This window comes from Lipophrys pholis (genome assembly GCF_963383615.2).
Source record: "Lipophrys pholis genome assembly, chromosome: 12".
In the NCBI taxonomy this organism is placed as follows: Eukaryota; Metazoa; Chordata; class Actinopteri; order Blenniiformes; family Blenniidae; genus Lipophrys; species Lipophrys pholis.
Window position 1 is genome coordinate 31,128,888 of NC_137641.1, and position 8,693 is coordinate 31,137,580.

Below are 8,693 nucleotides of genomic sequence, written 5' to 3' on the forward strand. Positions count from 1 at the left end.
AATTAAAAAAATGCAGTACTTGAAAAAATACTCTTCACATTACCGTCTCAGGACAAGGTCGCTGAAAGGAAACAGTAACGGTCTCCTAGCAACCGAAACCTCCAGCAGCTTCATTAGAAAATGATCAGAAACAGCTGGAAATAGAAAAGTCTAACCTCCCCCCCCCCCTCCCTCTCTCCCTCTCTCTCTCTCTCTCTCTCTCTGTCTCTCTCTCCCCCCCCTCTCTCTCCCTCTCTCTCTCTCTCTCTGTCTCTCTCTCCCCCCCTCTCTCTCCCTCTCTCTCTCTCTCTCTCTCTCTCTCTGTCTCTCTCTCTCTCTCTCCCCCTCCCTCTCTCTCTCTCTCTCTCTCTTCCCCCCCCCCCCCAGTTATGAGCAGGCTCACTTCACCGTGGCGTTGTCCACAAAGTCGGGTTTCTGGTGGCTGGGCCTGCGTGCGAGGGGCGAGGTCGGCGGCGGCGTGGACTACGTCTGGGACAACGGCTCGCCACTCACCTTCAGTCACTGGGACCGAGAGCAGCCAGGTACGGAGCCGCCGCCGCCGCCGCCGCCGCCGCCGCCGCCGCACCACAGAATCTCCACATGACGTCAAACAACGTCTCTGTATCCTGCCTCCAGACGCCGGGGACGGGACCTGCGTCGCCATGACGACCGGCCCGGCCGGGGGCTTCTGGGACGACAGGCAGTGCTCGGAGGAGTTGGCCTTCATCTGTGAGAAACCCCGACCTGACGTGACTCCGCCCACCGCGGCCCCGACGCCGCCTCCCACGCAGGGCTGCTCGGACGGCTGGTCGGCGCTGCCGCAGTTCAGGAACTGCTACAAGGTGAAAGTCACCCCAGAGGTCAAAGGTCACAACTGTGTGAAATCATTAAGTGGCTTTTAAACATTTAATTCAATATTAAAAACATTTTTATTAACTTGATTTGGTTTGACATGTTTCCTCTGTGGAAGGAGGAATACTGAAAAGAATATTACGTTTATTATATATAAAAACAAGAGATTTGTGGTATTAAAACACATCAGGGGTTAATTCTACACAGAACCCATTTTAACGGAGATCAGTTTTTAAAAACGTCTAATACTTATAAATCAACTGGTTTCAGTTCAGGAGCCGTCAGGAGCAGCGTCGCCTTTTAGGAGGAGTTCTTTGTTTTTCTTTACTACAATTTTAGTTTGTAAAAAATTCTGGGGGAAAAAGGATTTAAATGTAGATTTAAGATAAAAACAGGATTCTGTTTCATTTGTGTGAATTGGTCAGATTTGTAAACTACATAAATAAAAGGTCAATTTATATTTAGTATATTATTTCTTTTTGTAATTTCATTTGTAAAAATCCTTTAAAATATTTTTGGGCTGTTGATTTTTGTTTTTAGCCACAAGGCGAGAAAACGAGGATCAAACTTTTGCTGTGACCAATAGATTGATAGATAATCTTTAATCTGTCCCACAACGGGGACAGTTTTACTGCAGCAGGTGAAGAAGAATCAGAAAGAAGAAGAAGAATCAGGTTTGTGACGTTTGGTGAAAATCTGTCATGTCGTTTTGACGTAATCCTTAAAGGCCGATAAAATGAAATCCTGATACAGGATCGGATCAGAATGGAATGAATCTTCCAGGACCAGCAGTTTTAACGTAATCTTACATACAGATAAATATACACCGATGAAATACCAGACTGTCATAAAGTATATAAAGTGTAGGAACACAGATGGATATTAAAACGAGGCTCAGCACTTCTCTTTTCTTCAGGAACCATTGAAAGAGAAACGTGTGGAGTTTCAGCATCTTGTTCCCTGCAGCTCTTCCACAACGTGGACTGGTCCCACAAGAAGAGCTGGGCGGCGGCGCGCGACGACTGCCTCTACCGAGGGGCGGAGCTGGCGAGCGTCCACAGCCAGGACGAGGAGGACTTCCTGTCCACGTACAGCCGAGGCAGCAGCAAGTGGATCGGCCTCAAACACAACGCAGCAGAAGGAGGTGAGCTCGGCTCCGGCGCCTCGCCCGTCACACCGGGGCCCTAGTTTCATTAAGCCCCGCCCCCTCGTGTGCTATCCCAGGGTACTCCTGGAGCGACGGCACCCCGCTGTCTCACACCAACTGGGGCAACGGCGAGCCCAACAACCACCAGGGCCGCGAGGAGTGTGTGGAGATGGTGAGCAGCGCCAACGGGACGTTCTCCTGGTGGAACGACCTGAACTGTGACGCCCACCAGGACTGGATCTGCAAGATCAGGAGGGGCAAGACCCCGGTCCTGCCCCCCGAGCCCCCGCCCCCCCTCCCAGGTACCACCCCCCCCCCCACACACACACACACACACACACAGGAATTTGTCCTCGCTCACAACTTTTTACAAAAAACTGAAACGGAGGGAATCGTCTTTTTGGCTCAAAGACAAAAGGTCAAAGGTCGAAGGTCAAAGGTCAAAGGTCAAGCGCCGATTCAGACTGTGTGTAGCTGGAGTTCAACAACCACATTCAAGATGGCCGCTCCTGTTAATGCTCACCACGACTGTAGTAACGACTTGTTGTGCACATGCTCAGTAGATGGATAATACGATTCTCCGACGCCAACTAGTGGCCCAACATGCTAACTACATTTATTACCTTTATCTTGACTTGCTGTGGTTTTTAGATTTCTGGATCGACTTGTTGTCTTGACTGACACGGAGTCAATATGACCTTTAACCTTTCGTCTTCACAGCCAAAAACCAAAACCTCCGTTAATCCTTCATGTCCTTCAGTCCACCGAGTCCCGTTTCTTCTCCCTCCAGCTCCGGAGTGCGGCTCCAACCCCGGCTGGAGGAAGAACAGCGGCGTCTGCTACTACTACAACGACACGGACGTGGTGGACTTCCACACGGCGCTGCTGCGCTGCTACCAGGAGAAGGCGCTGCTGGCCTCCATCCTCAGCTCGCACGAGCAGGCCTTCGTCAACAGCATGGTAACCAATCACCACTCTGGAAATGTTTCCACACGAGATGGTTTTCACCGACATTCTCCTTCCTCCAGGTCGGCACCGGGAGGGTCTCCGCCGCCTGGATCGGAATGAGGAAGTTTGGCATCGCCAGCGGGCAATACCTGTACGAAACATGTTAAACTGATTATAGAGCATCTTCCACCTCTAACAACCACATTATAGAGCATCTTCATAGAGCACGCACAAGTTGCTTTTCTGAGTAACTAGTTACTTTTACTGTCAGTAAATAATAAAATGGGGGTCGTTCTTCTCGTTATTTCTTCCTCAGGTGGTTGGATAACTCCCCCGTCTCGTACACTCACTGGAGTCCCGGTGAGCCCAACAACGCCAACGGCGAGGAGCAGTGTGTTCAAATGAACAGACATCAAGGTACAATGGATCCTTTAACGTGTGGGATTTGGTGACATCTAGTGGCCAGAGTGTGCATAGCAACCATTTAGGGACCAAGCACCATTTCTATTGATTTTCACTGAACTCTGGCTTGTTAAAGGTGGATGGAACGATGCAAACTGTGGCCGGGCCGGCGCCGGTTACGTCTGTAAGAAATACCACGGAGACGACCACACCCCTCCCCCGCCCACACAGCCCTGGGAGGGAAACTGTCCTGAAGGTGGCGCCGTCTTTTATCCACTGATGGAAGAGGAAGGTCAAAGTCATCCTTGAAGAAGTTTAAACTTTGCTTTTCCTGGTTTTGTCGCAGGCTGGATGCGTTTCAAGGACAAGTGCTTCCTGTTCAAAGGGAAAGCAAACGACATCAACGGAACCTGGTTCTTCGCTCAGGATTGGTGCAAAGCTCAGGAAGGGAACCTGGCCGTAATCGACGACCAGGATGAGAACAGTAAGCTCAACGCTTATTTAGATAGGAATGATGAATTCCGTGTTTCCATCCTCCTCCTCCTCCTCTTCTTCAGACTTTGTGACCAGCTACTTGAAGGACCTTCGGCACCAGACCTGGATCGGCCTGTCGGACCTCCACGAGTTGAACCAGTACGCCTGGAGCGACGGCGCCAGCCCCGTTCTCTACACCAACTGGAACGACGGGGAGCCCAACAACGCAGGCGGAGCGGTAGGCGGCGTCACGGAGGGAAGCGTCTGTTTACCTTAAGACGACGACTCTGATGTTGTTGCTCCTCCTCCTCCTCCTCCTCCTCGCAGGAACGCTGCGTGACCATCACCCACAACATCCTGGCCAGTGGCAAGTGGAACGACGACGCCTGCGGGAAGAACCACAGCTTCGTCTGCTCCAAGAAGAAATGTCAGTCGACACTGCGGCGCTGAAATCAGCATCTGGTGGCGAGAAGAGCTGAGAACTGTTGTGTTTGTCCACCACAGCGAGCAGCCTGAAGCCGCCTCCCCCCACCCAGAGCCCCTGCCCCCCCGACTACGTGTCCTGGTACCAGAACTGCTACAAGCTGGTGACGGAGGCGGCGAGCTGGGAGGCGGCGCTGAGCGCCTGCAGGCGGCAGCAGAAGGGAAACCTGCTGAGCATCGACAGCAGCTACGAGCAGGCCTTCGTGTCGGGAGTCGTCCTGCAGGGGAAACACGAAGCCTGGATGGGACTCAGGCGCCAGGTGGCGTGGAAACACCGTCCACTTTTTACATTTAGTTGTAGTGGCTCACGTCTTTAGAACACCGTGTGACGGATTACATGACAAACTGCTTTATGTTTTACTGGAGGGAAAGAGAAAGCAGAAGAGTGAGGCCCCGTCGGAACGACAAAACTTTCATAGAGGAACCGTCAGATTGTTAAACCGAAATAAACATTTGATCATATTACCAGCTTATTTACACACCGGTCATTTTCAAAAGGGCTTTTAAGAAAAGAACTAAAATGGGGAAAATAGCTAAAACCACTAACAAACAAACAAAACCAGGAAATGACCAGAATTACTAAAAGTAAAAAAATAAATAAAAAATTAAGAGCCAAAAAGAAACGGCTAAAATCTGGCGTGCAAACTGTTTAGGATGGAAACCTTTTCTTCTCCCATTCCAACTTCATGAATGCAAATCTTTGTACTTATATCAAAACTATACCTGAAACTTTGAAGGATAAACTTTTTGCAGCTCCACTTGTTTCATTGGAAAGTGAGAAACGACTCTTCAGGTCATAAAGGTTCCAGACCTCTAGAACGTCTGTTCTCCCATTACAAAAACAACCAACAGCACCCTCTAGTGGACCAACCTGAAAACTACATCATGTTCAGCCTTTCATTTCCAGTCTTATTGATTTCTGCCATCAAATCCAGTATCTCATGTCTCCAGTCTTGATCCTGACGCTGGTCTGTTGCAGGACGACGGCGCCTACAAGTGGTCAGACGGCTGGCCGGTGTTTTTCACGCAGTGGGGGCCCGGAGAGCCGAGCAACGCCAAGGACGAGGGCTGCGTGAGCATGCACGCCGCCTTCCCCTTCCACGGGACCTGGAACGACACCAACTGCAACGTGGAGAAATCCTACATCTGCAAGATCTCCTACGGTACCAACCAGCAAGCTCCTATTTCTTCTATTAACGGCTGGAATTTATTATTTAATCATCAAGAATCAACATTTTCCTAAATAAAATATTTTATTTTGAAAGCAGATTTCTAAGTTAAGTATGAAAATGTATACAAACAAATGTATATCAAATAAAATAGAAAATAGAATAAACTTACAATATTGCAGAATATTAATTCAGACCTCAGGAACAATGTAGTGAAAAAGAAGGTGTAACTTGTACTGAGTTGTACCACTCCTGTTCAGTTTGTACTCGACTACAACATGCTGGAAAACCCAAAGAGACGTCCAAAATACTTTACACAGAAATGTAATCTTAGTTAAAAATACACATTCAAAAATCATTTCCCTGAAAAATAAAATATAGAAAATTATAAATTTCAACCCTCCTTCACACGACAACGTTTCAAATGAAAACGGTGTAGTTACCATGCCGGGCCACGAGGTGGCGCTGTCATTTCTGTAAGGAAGTCCCACACACACAATAAGCTACAAACATTACGGTGACTGTCGAGGAGCAGTGGCGTCCAGAAAAGTTGCTTTTTCCTCCGTTTTCATGGAGATGAACCGTTTCAGTGACTCGTAGAAATGTAAACGGCGCTTTAAGGGATGAATCGAGAATTTTCTGTTATTTCCTACAAACATGAGGTGAAAAGTTTTGAAGATTTATTGTTCTTCGGAGCGGCTCGGTACCGACCGACGACATTAAAAGAAGCCAAGTTTAAAATGAGTGACATGCATGTGAAGGTTGAACGGTTTGGTCGGAGGAGATCCTGAAGGGCTTCGATCTGTGTGATGTTTCAGATAATCCGCCGCCAACCCCGCCTCCCGGCGACGGGAAGTGTCTGCCCGGTTTCCTGCCGTACGGCCGCCACTGCTACTTGGTGTACGACGGCAAGAAGGGTTTCTCTTGGCCCGACGCCGAGCACCACTGCCAGGAAGCTCACACCGAGCTGGCGTCCTTCCACAGCCGGGCGGAGGTGGAGTTCGTCAGGAACCTCAACCACACCAAGTACCACCACCTGTGGATCGGCCTGACCAGGGACAGGAACTGTGAGTTCAGACAGGCGAGACGCGTTCGGCGGTAGAAGAAGAAGTGTGAGGGACGCTGCCGTTTGTCATTTCAGTCGGATGGGGATGGACGGACAAGACGGCGGTGGGCTTCGTCAACTGGGCCGCCGGCGAGCCCAACGCAGCGTTCCACCCCGGGGAAGTGGCGGCGGAGAACTGCGTGGAGATGTACCACGACGGGTACTGGAACGACAACAACTGCCTGGAGAAGAGGAGCTTCGTCTGCCGCCATCGGCAGTGTGAGGACCGAGCGCCGCCGGCCTGCAGCTTCAATCGTCCTCCATCCTGGACAAACACGAGACTCATGGATTCTTTGTGTTGAACTTCCAGATTATCACACAGACGAGAACAAAGATCCCGTTTATCCCACCGATGATCCCGGCGGCGCCGACGGCGGTAAGCAACACAGTGCAAACAGCGTTCCTCACTTTTTCTATCACACGTTGTAAAACTTGTCTCATCCTGGACATTGGCTGGGACACGTCTCATCCTGGACATTGGCTGGGACATGTCCCATCCAGGACATTGGCTGGGACACGTCTCATCCTGGACATTGGCTGGGACATGTCTCATCCTGGACATTGGCTGGGACACGTCCCATCCTGGACATTGGCTGGGACACGTCCCATCCTGGACATTGGCTGGGACACGTCTCAATTCAACTGAATTCTAATTCTTTATGTTCGTTCAAAACTCCACATGCTGGTGTCCTCACCTCACCAACGTTTAGGGAGGGTTAACCTGCACGTGCAAGTGTTAGGAACCATAATTAAGGCTTTTCCACCAAAAAGAACCAGGTTCTAGTGCAGGTTCTAGTTCAGGTTCTAGTTCAGGTCTTAATGAGCAGCTCCAAAGAAGCGGTTGTGTTTCCATGGTCAGGGAGCCAGTAGAACCACGTCATCACATCACTGGTTCCACCAACGTAGCGCCGGCAGGATCCAGGAACCAGGAGACCGACTGTCCCAGTGGTTTGGTCCGGGTCCATCTAGTCTGACCAGAACCTCGATGAAGACATTGAGTCTCCTCGTCGCTCTATTGGTGGTTCTTGGACATTCCATAGTGACTTTCTGCTGCTTTCACTTTATTTCTGGACGTGTCTGAATCAAAAGCTTCAACATGGAGGAATGGAGGTGTAGAATGATAGAACGCTGCTCTGCAGCCGTTTCCATGGTAACCGAGGTAAACACTCTGATTAAAGTTCTCTTTCACATGAAGACATTAAAAGGCTCATTTTAGCTCTAAACACTCCAACTTTCATTTACAGTAGTTTGTAGTTTGTTTAGTAGTTCCTGAGGAACCAGAATGGCTGATAGGCCAGGGCTTTGGTGGTGAAAGACAAAGAACAGGTGCTGAGTCTGGACCTGGACCTGGACCAGAACCAGAACCAGAACCTGCTTCTGTCTGGAGGGAAGGCCTGCAGTAACAATCGTAGGAACTCAGGAATTCCTTCAGAGACGGTTCCTAGCATTAGCAGAACGTTACTGGGATGTTTATCTTCTTTATGAATCAACACTTTGTCCAGTTCTTTGAATAAATTAAAAAAAGAGCTGAAGTTTCCTGCTCCGACCCCAGGGCTGCTCGCTGGCGCCATCATCGGGGCCGTCCTCTTCGTGTGCCTCATCGGAGGACTTCTCTTCTACGCCATCAGAGTTCGCGGCTACAAACTGAGCGGCTTCAGCCTCCCGCCGAGGAGAACCACCGTGGACGTGGTGAGTTCCACACAACTTCACACTGAGGCTTTCAGTCCACCAGGGAAATGCTGAGTCGTGTCGTTTCCTTCGTTGCAGCCTGCGTTCAACAACCCAAACTTCGGAGAGTCGGACACGTAAATCACCGTCGGGTTTTGTACAGGACAGCGACCTCGACACCTTTAATCCAAATCACCAATGAAACCGTGACGTTTTGAACAGTGTTGTTTATATTGTATTACACAGATAAAACTAGTATTAAAGGTGTTTTTCAACGATTATTTGCTAAAAACTCATTTTGATGGAGCGTTTTTACATGTTTAGCAACGTTTCCAGTTTAAAGTAACTGCAGCCATCGTCCAATCATGAAACGTTTCTGGAATAATAAATGAGACCAAACACAAATGTAGTTTCCAGTGTTTATTAACATTTTCCTTTTTCACATTTCTCACAAAAAGACTGGAAC